The sequence below is a fragment of the Lactuca virosa genome, chromosome 9, assembly GCF_052849685.1.
Source record: "Lactuca virosa cultivar CGN04683 chromosome 9, Lactuca_virosa_CGN04683_v6, whole genome shotgun sequence".
In the NCBI taxonomy this organism is placed as follows: domain Eukaryota; kingdom Viridiplantae; phylum Streptophyta; class Magnoliopsida; order Asterales; family Asteraceae; genus Lactuca; species Lactuca virosa.
This window is the reverse complement of record NC_136434.1, coordinates 243,268,356-243,281,399: the sequence shown is the minus strand read 5'-3', so window position 1 is coordinate 243,281,399 and position 13,044 is coordinate 243,268,356. Positions and strand designations below refer to the sequence as shown.

At 34.8% G+C, this 13,044-nt stretch overlaps 1 pseudogene; it reads left to right on the top strand.

Moving 5' to 3' along the window:
- Nucleotides 1-517: 517 nt before the first annotated feature.
- LOC145137714 (zinc-finger homeodomain protein 2 pseudogene) lies at nucleotides 518-2,234 on the top strand (annotated as a pseudogene).
- The last annotated feature ends 10,810 nt before the right edge of the window (nucleotides 2,235-13,044 follow it).

Here is a 13,044-nt window from a genome sequence, read left to right as displayed (position 1 = left end):
TACAATTTTTATATTACTTAGTTAGAACAACAAAGATAATTTAAGGTTTAATTATGAGTTAGTACATGTAATAAATATATTATTATCAATAGTATATTAACTTATTGGGTTGAAAGTAAAAAACCGAAAAATCTAAACTGAAAAACCAAAACCTATCGACCAAAAATTAAAAGTTTAAAACCAAAAAACCTTCCCAAAAACCCAACCTTAAGTTTCAAAAGCGAAAAAAATACCGAACTAATGGGTTTGGATTCAGGTTTACCCACAACCGACACATGCCTATATTCCACTATTACATTTTTGTAATCTCCACTCTCTTCTGACACAATGCTTGATAAATGTCATCCTATATGGCGTAAACTTCATGCCTGTTAGTGCAAGCAAAGTAATCATATCTCTCTCTCTCTCTCTCTCTCTCTCTCTCTCTCTCTCTCTCTCTCTCTCTCTCTCTCTCTCTCTCTCTCTCTCTCTCTCTCTCTCTCTCTCTCTCTCAACCCACCTACAAATCTTGATCTCTTCTCACTGGTGTCCTTTTGTTTTGGGTAGCCATGGGAGGGTATTAAAAGCTCAAGAGGTTACGAGTTACCTAAGTAAACCTTGTTATATCCAGTAATTTTATCAAGCCATAAAGCACACATGTTAATGGATTTCGATCACCGGTCCTTCCTAATTCTAGTCACCGCTACTAATACTCATCTGAAATCTTATTTTCCTTCGATACCCATTTAATTAACCATCTGGAATGTTTGCTTCCCTAAAACTGGTTTCTTCTCTTTAAGAGTGCAGAATTTGTATCTTTGTTTTGACAGTGTGTGTTGTTCGTGTTCAAATTGTTGTTTCCTTCCTCAGTTCCTCTAAGTTTCAGGTGATCCCCATTCAGGAATCTGATCATCTCCAGCTTCTGCTCCTAAAGAGTCTCTAGTCTCTTCCCTTTTCTATATTTGTAGAATGTTGATGATACGGAGTCAATAGTTTGTTGTATAGAATAGATAGTTGTCGAATGTTCTCTTCTGGCTTTCAAACCACAAATTAACACATAGACAAAACAGTTTCCTCAAAGAAATTTGAAAGAGATAGAAGGTTAGAGATCACGAAGGGGTAGATATGGAACATCAAGGAGGAGAGATGGCTCTCCCTATCGACAGCACATATGGTGGAGGCCATGGGCATGGTCACATGCTTCATCATGAATCTGCACCACACAATCACATTGTCCCAACTTCAGCGGCAGCAGTAGCAGTAGTACAGAAACAACACCAGCACCAATTACAACTACCAATAACCAACGGGCCCACCAGAATAGTACCACCACCCTCCTGTTCTTCCATGGAGGAGTCTGTACTAGTACCCTACACCAACAATGACAACAATAGGATGATGGTAAGGTACAGAGAATGCCTCAAGAACCACGCAGTTTCCATTGGAGGGATTGCAACAGATGGGTGTGGTGAGTTCATGCCCTCCGGGGAAGAGGGTACACTTGAAGCTCTCACCTGCTCAGCCTGCAACTGCCACAGAAACTTCCACAGGAAAGAGATTGAAGGTGAAGTCCACCACCCCCACCCAGTCTCCTGCGACTACAATTACCACTCTGCCCTTCCACATCTTAACAGAATTGAGCTTGGAAATGGTAGAAAGGTAATTTTGCAGGGTCATCATCACCACAAGGGTATTCTTGGAACAGAATCTTATGGGTACAACCACAATCATGCTGGGGTACTTGTACCTTCAAGAGCACCACTACCATTGATAATGTCGTACGATATGGGGATTGGATCTTTTCCATCAGAATCTGATGAACTTGAAGACGGTGGTGGGTTTATGAGCAGGCATCATCCACCACTACAACCACATCAGATAGTGAAGAAGAGATTCAGGAAAAAGTTCACAGAAGAACAGAAGGAGAAGATGCTCAGTTTCGCAGAGAAGGTTGGGTGGAAGATTCAAAAGCAAGAGGAGTCGGTGGTGCAACAGTTTTGTCAAGAACTAGGGATCAAAAGGAGAGTCCTCAAGGTCTGGATGCACAACAACAAGCTCAGCTTAGCCAAGAAGATCAACCCTATCCCCATTAATCCTCAAAACCAAGTAAATTAGGTAAATGCATGGAAAGGCTTTAACACTTATCTCCATTGATTACGATGTTCAAATTAAGTATACAGTAGCTAAAAACGTTAGGTAACTATTTTGTCTTTAGCTTTCTTTATCTCTTTGGTGGTGGGCAACCTTTCCTTTATTGGATTATATATATTATGCTTTTCGGGGTCAATTTATAATATATAATAACATTGTCGGAGATTATGCGATGAAGTTAGTTTAAGGAAAAGGGAATGGTGACATATTGATGTAGTCGACGCCTTAATAAGCCAGTCCGTTAAATATATGCTCGGGCCTTTTGTAGAGGAATTCAATTGCATGGAACTTTATTTTCAAAAGTTGGTGACACTTCTATATCAATTATCATGTTATATTCACGTCCCATACGACAATTTGCACATATTCTCCCTTTAACAAATTAAATAGAAATAAAAAGGTCATATACCACTACAATAAACACAAATATTAGCCGCGACAGGCGACGCTGCTAAAAGTCCAGGATATATGTCGCCGCTAATACTTTTAGCACTAATATGTCGCCGTTGTTGCTTCATCACTAATGCTCTAAAGATCGCCGCTAATACCCAGTGTCACCGCTGATACCCAACGTCGCCTCTAATACACATGGGTCGCCACTAATTGTATTTTCCTTTTCTTTTTAGTATTTGACATTAAAATTACAAAAAAACAGTATAAAAAGTATAAAAACTGCTATGAAACATTATTTGCAGAAAAATAGTTCGAAACATTAACCACTTAATAATATATATGGCATCCGATCCAAAATACATATTCAAACATAGTGCAATATATCTAAAATACTAATCTAAAATATTAACCCAAATAGAACATTACATAAATCCTAAAAGTAGCTACTCGTCCTCATCACTCCTCTCTTTTCCTTCGGTTTAATTTCATGGTAGCAATGATTGAAACCATTATCCAAGTGTCGCACTACATGTCAGGTTTTTTAGTATTGTTTGCAGCATGTCTAACTACAAAGAAAATAAAATATATTATCAACATATCATAATAGCATTTTACTTTACAAATTAAGGTCATGATGATTATAGCATCCTACTTTTTTCCATTATAGCATTGTACTTTCCAAATACACTTAGGGGCTGTTTGGTAGGCTCTTAATTGACAAATTAAGAGGCAACCTCTTAATTATTCAGATTAAGAGTGTTTGGTAGCCTATGAATTAAAGCCTCTTAAACTTTTAGAAGCCTCTTAAACTTTCAGACTTCAACATATATTTAAATAAAAAAGAAACGCGCTCTTCCCTCTTTTGTCCTCATACATATTCTGTGATTCATCATCCCTTTGGTCTTTTCCCACATTCGACCAACTCCAGCACCAATCATCTCCTCCCATCGGCGACCAACTCCGTCAACCCCCTCCCATCGTCGACCTCGGACAACGTAGCCGCCCATATCTTCGACCTCACACACACGAGTTTCCGACAACTTCTGATATTCACTCCTACCACCAAGATCAGAACGCTGGCACCAATCTTCGAACGCTTCTTCGACAACGCCATCGTCGCCAGTGATGGTATCGGCCCTCGACAGCGCTGACGACCGCAACGGAACCGCCTTGGCGCACCAGGTTTGTTTTTCTCTAATTTTCTAAAAATCGATTTCTGTGAAATCTGTTCTTGAAGTCTACACATGAAATCATTCCCCCCCCCCCTAATTTTTTGTTATATATGATACATGATTTTGAAGGCTGGTCGACTGCTATGGTTGTTTGACCAATTTCAATTTTGCTGCACAGGAATGGAATTGAGGTGAAAACTTGTTTTTTTTTCTCCTGAAATCAGATTTGGTGTATAGTTTTATGCAATTGCTGTTTTTTTTCTTTTTTTACTTTGTTTTTGCTGTGAATCTTGTTTCTCTTTTGTTTTCTCTTGGTTTTTTCTGAAATCTTGCTAATTTATTGTTTCTCTTCGTTTTTATTGTGAAATGTTGTTGAAATATTCAAAAAAACATTGCTGTGAAATCTTGGTTTTTGTTGTTTCTCCTGTTTGTTCTCTTTCCAACAACAACAAATGAAGTATTTTTTTTGATTTGTTGTTGTTCTGCTTGATGAAATCTGAAATGTGATAATAATTTTCCTGATGAAATTATATTCTTTGTTGTTCTGCTTTGATTTGTTGTTTTGCTTGATGAAATCTGAATATTAGCATGTCATGGAATCACTAAATGAAAGTACGATGTTATATCTTGAACAGGTGGTGAATTTAAGTAAAGAATATGTGGTTTACACAAAAAGGGTATTTTGGGGAACAAGTGAAAATTGACAAGAGAAGAGAAGATATTTACTTTTTAGATATGTTTTAGGTTATCATTGTTTTGGAGCTTTTAATTGTTTTGGATACAACAATTAAGAAATAGGTTTGTCATTTGTGATATGAAATCTTGATTTTCTTGTATTATTGCAATTAGTAGCTTTGGGTATAATCAAGAAATGATAGTGATATGTTTGATTTGGATTTATGTTTAATTTGGATTTTATATGATGTTTGTATATTTTTTATAATTATTCAATAAGTTGATTCGGTTATTTTATAAACAAAAACATTAAATTCAGCAAAAAAAATTTAAAAATAACACAAAAGGGTAAAATGGTCATTTTTATAATTCAGCACTGCAATTCAGAGGTTCCAACCAAACAAAATTTGAAAATTCAGACCCTCTTAAAAATTCAGACCTCTTAAAAATTCAGCTCTTAAAAATTCAGATCCTGCCAAACAGCCCCTTAAACATACATACTACACACATTGCATATGCATTATAACATTGTAATTTTTTTTATTGTTCCATTATAGCATTGTACTATAACTAAACGTATGAAAATATAACCAAAGTACAAAATATATTTCCAACATATCAATATAACATTCTACTTTACAAATTAAGGTCATGGTGATTATAGCATCCTACATTTTCTTCATTTTTCCATTATAGCATTGTACTTTTCAAATACAGCTAAACATACATCCTACACATATTGCATATACATTATAGCATTGTACTTTTTTTTCATTTTTCCATTATAGCATTGTACTATACTAAACTAACAATTACATGTAATTATGGCAGTGGTTATGTCAGTGTTCCTGATCATAAATCGACACAACCGTAGAAGGTTTACGCCCATTGCCTCTGATATGGCTGCATCGAGCACCCAAAATTCTTACAAAATAATTTTCTATGTCCTCTGTTCTTAGACCGCTTAATTCAAAAGAAGCTTGAGTTTGTTGATTGATCTCTTAGAGTAAAGCATTCTATATTTTCAAAAAATGATTAAAATCATAGAATATATATATATATATATATATATATATATATATATATATATATATATATATATATATATATATATATATATATATATATATATATATATAAAATACAAATTAAGCACTAACATATTGTTGCTCAACTGTAGGACTACTAAATACCCCTTGATGATCGGTATTAGCCTTACGATATTACATCCCGATGTTGAGGTAATTTCAATTTTAACCCTATGTATGAAGAAATATTGCATTTTGGTCCTTGTGCATGAGAAAGAGTGTAAAATGGACCATAGTGGCATTTTGGTGATTTTGGCCAAAGAGTTAGTACGCTGGGCGTACGTTGTGTATGTGGGCGTACTGGGGCGGACCCTAGTACGTTGGACATACACCGCATATGCAGGGTGTACGTGATAAATCATCAAACCCTAATTTTTGGGGTTTGGTCCATATATAAGCATCATTATTACCTCATTTCTCATTCCCTCATCAGCCTCCACCTGAAAATCGTCCTTCTAGCAAACCCCAAGAATTAAAAATGCATTTTGAGCTCATTTGTGTGCTTTGGTGGTGTTCTTGAAGAAGAAGAAGTTGGTAGAATGACTTTGGAGCTTGGGAGAAGCTTGGATCTGGGATTGTCCACTTGCTAGCAACATCCAGTAGGTAAAAAAACTCCTTGGTTGATATCTTCTCTTGTAGATCTAGCCATCTCTTTATTAGGGCATTTTTGGTCCTAAATATGATGATTCTTGAGCATCGCGTGCTCTTAACCAAATAAGTCGTCCTTTCAGACCTAATGAGGGGTCTAGAGTCATAAAAATAAGGTCTTGATGCTTAGTTCTTCCCCATGTATGCTCTAGAATGGTCTTTAGTGTTAGATTAGTGTCTAAGTCCATAACTATAATTGGTATGTACTTGACCCGATTGGCATGGTCCATTTGGGTTGCATAGCATCGGAATAATTTGGATAGACTTTTGTGAGAAAAGGATATTTATGATTTGTTAATATATTATAAGTTCTAATATATTAATATGAAATCATATTATTTAATTAGTATTGATCAAGAATTAATTTGGAATTAATTATGTGATCAAAATGAGACTAATTAAATATATGGGGATTGATTGTGTAAATCATTCATTCTTATATATGTGGGCTTATGATCCATAGTTCTTTATGTTGGGCTAAACCCATGGAGTAACCCATGGATACTCCATGGAGGTTTTAACCTATGGAGCATGAAGAATATGGAAAGACATGAGTTACATGGTGTAACCCTAATAGCCACCATATATAAGGACCCCATGGCTCAAGAAATTGGCACTAGTATGTGTACACATGAGGGCTAGCCAATTTGAGCATAGGAACCTTTTCTCTCAAGTTATTCCAAGATGTTGGTGATGTTGTGTGAACCATTTGAGGTGTCACACTTGAGGCACTAGGCTCTTAAGCTCCATGGAATCAAGCTACAACAAAGAGGTATGTAATTCTACTAGAATTTATATTATATGTACTTCATATTATGCTAGTTAGAACAATACCTTGGAAAATTGATATTTTCATGTATAATAGAGAGAACATAGATCCAAGGTATTTAGGGTTGTATGTGCACCATAGGATGTTGTATTATACCAAAAACCCAACAGTGGTATCAGAGCCATGGGTTGTTTTCTATTATATTTGATGCAAATGTTTGATTTTCAAAGTTGAAAACAAAAAGAAAAAAAAACATGAAGTTTGTCAAATTTTAAGATAATTACTTGATTTTATGGAAAACTAATTATTTGTAAAATTTGAGTCATTTTACTACAAGAGTTGAATTAGGTCAATTTATTAAAAGAGAGAATGATATGATTATTTTATTTGTTTTAAAAGTTTAATCTAAATTTTTGTTTTAAGGAGTTACAAATTTTGTCATAAAATTTTGGAACTCAAAAGTCTTTTTTAAAAGTTATGATCTTAAGAGTTTTGAAACTTCCATAAGTTATGGATTATCAAAAGTTTTTTTGTGTTACCTTGTTTTATCGGTTAATTTAGATTAATGGAAAAACTTTGTGTTAGTTGTTTCAATCCAAATTAATCTACAAATTGTTCATAAAATGTGTTTTTGTAACTTGTCCTCAAGTTATATGAAAAGACACATTTATGATTCTTAAAACTCATAAATAATATCATAGGTTATAAAATGAAGAGTTTTTTCTCATAAATAGTTTTTATGAACTCCATAACTTGTCCTCAAGTTATGGATGTTCAGGAGTCTCTTCATTTAAGTATCTAAAACTTTAATTAAACTCATAAGATTTCCATAAGTTATAAAAAAAATGAAGAGTCTCATTTTGTAAATGCTTTAAAGTCTTCCATAACTTGTCCTCAAGTTATGGAACTTGAAGAGTTTTTTTTTTATTAAAAACTACTTTAAACACATAAGTTATGGAATAGAAAAGTTTTTGAATTATTCAAAACTTGCCCTCAAGTTTTGGAATGTGTAAAGTTTCCCCTCATTAATACTTTAATTCCAAGTTAAGCCCTTAGAATTTTAAAAGTTAAAATTCAACCCTTATACTTTATAGTATTATAAGTTAATAATATATATATGTATAAGATCAAGTCAGTCTTACCGTTAGTAGGCCTCATTCACGAAGTCGGTCTATAAGGGGGGTATAAGGTTACTGCCTATAAAATGGCAGTTTAATGGGTGTCCACTCTCACCCACCGCTTCCTTGACTGGTGGAGGGTCGTTAGCCGAACGGGTAGGACAAGGACTATAATTCTCCCTTCATTAAAAGTATTTATGATAAATACTAAGTAACTAAACTATTATGAATTACCAATATTAGTTACTTAGGAAAATGTGAATTTGGTGCTAACGCATGAAATTACACTTTGCACTTTACTTAAGTCGGTTAGTGGAGCGTGTGTGGTTAACCGGCACACTAGCTTGATTTAACAAGGTAGGCAAAGGGTAACTTAATGTTTATCATAGTATCGGTGGAGCGCGTGTGGTTAACCGGCACATCGATTAAGGGGTAAATATTAAGGGTACCGAGTATATTTGCATGGTTATTCACACCTTGTTTTGTGATCCTCGGCATCCCAGTCATAAAACTTGAGAGGGCACAATCGAGATTGAAACATGCCATTGAAAAGTTCAATGAATCTCAAAAGATCTAGGAGTTTCAAATCCAATTAAAACCTAATAAATTATTTCTTTTTTCATGGTGGAAATTGGTGAATCGTCATTCGCCTACCTTCAAATATTTTATAGCTTGGATTACGGCATCCCTCTTCCATGTTATAAAATATTGTGTTGGGTCCTAGCCTTAATATTTCATAATGGGTGTTATGTTAAGGACTTTAAATCAACTATCTTGAATATCTCCCAAAAGATTTCTGGTTCAGACATCTATGATCTTCCCAAAAACTTTTGGAACAAGCTTTCCTAATGAAGATGATGTCCCGGAAATCATTCTTCACTCCCTCCACCTCCTCCATTATTCTCCCTAACCCACAAGTTAAAGGTCACTCAAGCCCTAATGGCAAGCAAGGTCTATGTGTGCTCACATCTTGGAGATGAAGTCACATATTGACAAGCCGGGAGATTTGGGTGTCAAAGTCTTGAGAAAGTTGGTTGTTCAATCACCTTCTAAGTCTCATAGTGAGTGTCCTTTGGGTCTACTATGTAAAAGACTATGACATGACCCTTAACGATCTTATCTATTTGCTTGGTGCTGCTAAATCAGCAATGATTTGGAGCAATGGTAGAGCAAATTTGATTAAGAAGATAAACTTCCCAGAATTCCATGGACATTGACAATGGTAACAATGAATATCCAGAAAAACTTTCTCTTCCCAATGGAAAGGGATCGGTCATAGTCAACTCGGTTGACCAAATGGTAAAGAGAATGGCTAAGTCTGAGATAGTCCCATGTACCATTCCCAAAGGGTCCATATGTGTCTATTGCCAAAGGAACGGGCATTGGTTGCGAAGCTACCTTAACTACCTGAAAGATCTGAGAGAAGGTCTAGTCAAAAAGCTTGACTCTGCTTCAGGTAAGTCCACTATCTAACTCTCTTAAGTTCCTATTTGAATATTCTTAATACATTTTTAATGTATGGCAGGATCAAGCAAAGGGAAGGGAACTTAGAAAAAGAGTATGTTGAATCTGATCGCGAAGATGGATTTCAATCGCATGGTTTGAAGATCGGATTCTTGAGCTACTACTTAGAGAGTTTTGATAGATTGCTAGGAAATATGTAATAGCATAGTTTCCATTTAAATTTGCATTGTACGGAAAGTTTTTCCGCATTTGATAAATAAATAAAATTTTGTTTTATTTTATATGTCCTTGCAATGGCACTTATGGAAAATTGATGTTTGTATATTTCTAGCAATAATGGAAATATGAATTTGATTCTTTCATTTGTGGTAATGTCTAAATTTACGAAATAAGGAAAGATTCTCATCACCCAAGGTTTCAGTTGGATAGAAACTTGGAAATCATGCAAGTTGTATAGTATGATGAATGAGAATTTTCATCTTTGGAAAATTAAGATTAATTCCTTGTTCACAGGTATATGTGAGTCAAGTGAAGGACTAAGGGATCGAGTACACATTCTGGTGCACTGATCAAGTCCACCACAAAAGATCGATATGACTATTCTTCATGATTTACTAAAGCCTAGTAAATATGGTTATACTTACAAGTTTAAGTATAATTCTAAAACATTGGAAAAGTTTCGATGTATGGCAGAACGAATGAGAATAATCAAATTAGGCAGAAGGATAAAAGTTTCTCAAATCTGAAAAGATGGGAGAGTACTTTAGTATCATGTTTTGTGATCATCTTAATGATTTAGAAATCATGTCACAATTAGTCCTCTAAGGATATCTTAGTGCATTCTTATGACTAAGAAGAGGAATCTTGAGTTTTTGGAATGGTTAAATCAAGAAGATGAGTCATACTTCGTTCCAAAACAAGTCTTAGAGTCATACTCCAAGACTGTAAGTTGAGTGACATATCTTAAAGAAAGGTTTATAACACTTGTCAAATGTAAGAGTAAAAGTGTCCTACTCTTGTACATTTGAAATTGGTAAGTTGTGATGTTTTGGATAAAACAAAGACCAACTAAGGCCAATTGTATAAAGTTTTTGTCTTGATAAAGAATCTGCACTATCTCTTGAATATTTGGCAAGAGAGTCTTATATGTCAAGAGGACAGTGTGAGTCTAAGAGATCCTGAAAGAATTTCAAGATCTAATCAAGAATAAAACCCATTGTTAATCAATAGCACAAAACTTGAGGTTTTTAACCTATTGTGTTGACATATTCTTGTGATTAAGATTATGACAAATTCACATGGATAGGAACACTTACACCATAAAAAATCTAAGTGTCATAAGGTTTCTCTCCGATTCATGAAAATGATGGTGAGGAAACGCTTTCACTAAGTAGATTTTAAGTAGATAGCAATTGTGATATTTGCATTCTCAAAGTCGTTAGTGGAGTGTGCGTGGTTAACCGGCACACTAACATGGACTTATGAGAAATGGCAAAGGTCTAAACAATTGAGACTATGATTACGGCATCCATTTTCATACTTCTGAAATTGTTTAGACACACATGTGAGCTATCTAAGAAAAGGTGTATGATTTTGATAAAGTCTTGTCAAAGCAATCTCGTATTATAGATCTGAACTTTAGTAAGAAAGTCAATAAAGTATTGACTTCTAGAAGTCCAGCTGTTTTCTGATACATGTCAAAGCTAGTGGGAGCATAAGTGTTATGCTAATAATCATCATGTTAGTGGGAGCATGATAATTATGATAAGTATTGCAAGTTAGCAATGTTAATTATAGAAAACAAAGTTTCAATTCTTGAAGTTGCAGGGGTTGGAAAAGTTGTTTTGCTATAATTAAGGGAGAGGATATACTTCATTTCAATTCTAAAAGCTTAGATTGAGATTTTAATCACATTTAGTCAAGAATATATATATGAATTTTATGTTGGAATGGTTCAACATAAGAAAATTCTATATATTGCGTTCTCAAAATTCGATTATGATTACGGCATCCCTCCTCATAGTCAAATTTTGAGAACATGGCAAGTAAAAATTTTATAGTATGAATCGTGTCCCATATGCTTCGGGTATAGGATCGATTACATGTGCTATAATATTTATCCTTTCTAAATTTTCCAAATGCCTGGGGCATTAAGAAGGGAAAAGGTCTAGAATTGGATATGACTAAAATGATTAAACAATTGTCGAGGACAATCTAAGGTTTACCAAAGATTGGTTGCTCAGGGACAGTTGGAAGTATAGTGTTAATTTTGGAAGGACCATATTGACATATTCTGAAAAGAGGCAACTCGTGTTCAGAAGTGATAGTCAAAATGGGAATATGGAAATATTCTCATAGGTGGAAGTTATTCAATCTGTGTAAGATTAAAAAACTTAATGCAACAAGGATGTTCAAAGCAATGTACTTTAAATATGAGACTTCGTTTCCATGGAGTTGATCTCCATTGGAATACTCTGTAATGTCTGGTGACAAGTCTTTGTGACTTTGTGCATAATCATTACAGAGGATCAGTGGATATAAGTTTAAAATCTAACAGATTTCGGTAAATGGCAGGAATTTGGAATTCTTACATTTTTCAATAAGGATTTGGGAGTGTGAAATGAGAATCATTGGAATTATGTTCAATCAATCTATTTCACAAAGTAAGGATCGTAAACAAACATAGTGTGCATACTTTGTGTATGGCATAACTGGTGTTTAGAAAAACATAGTACATGCTTGGAGCATGGGACAACTAGTGCTTTTTAAATTCAAGTATAAAGTTGATAAAATCGAAACATTGAATAATGAGTAATCAATATGGTGCTTAGATAAAAGGTGTTTTATTTACTCTCAAAGTGTTGGGGCCATATAGTATTAGTATTATTCTTATGTTTCACTTTGCATGTTTTGACTTCCAGAAGAACTAGGTCATTCTTCCCGAATGACTAAGTTATTCAAACCATCCACAGTTGTTAATACATTGGAAGTAGGTATTAAATCAAGACTGTGATGAGTTGGCTTGTAGATGTCTAAGATGTTGGACATGGCAAGAGTTGCTACAATACTCATGAGTACTCATAAGTTCTGAGTATTGGATTCAACCCACGCTCATTTGAATCACTTCATGGATTTTATCACGAGTGATCATGAGACGATAATATCCTATATTCTTCAAACCTAGAGATATGAGTTGTTACTATGAGTTGGTTATACATTGATTGCATGAAAACGCATTGGTAACTCGATGTTATAAAACGTGCCTTTGTGTATGATTCAACAAGTAGTAGAACAAGCCATATGAGTCGAAGTTTATCCATTCCTTTTACCCTTAAAGGGATAAAAGCGATATATGTGGGCCCCTCGATGACTTAGTGATGACACCCCGAAGTGCTTGGCCAAGCCAGGACTAATGTGATTTGTTCAATTAGTCGGTCGTCATAAATCGGAAATCGGGAAACAACAAATGGACAGAGAGAATGATTATAATCCATGTCTCAGTCCATATGATATCTAGAATGGAGGAATATATGATCCCTTATCTAATGGACGCGTCGTTGATTTGTTCAGAGTTCGACAGCAACTTT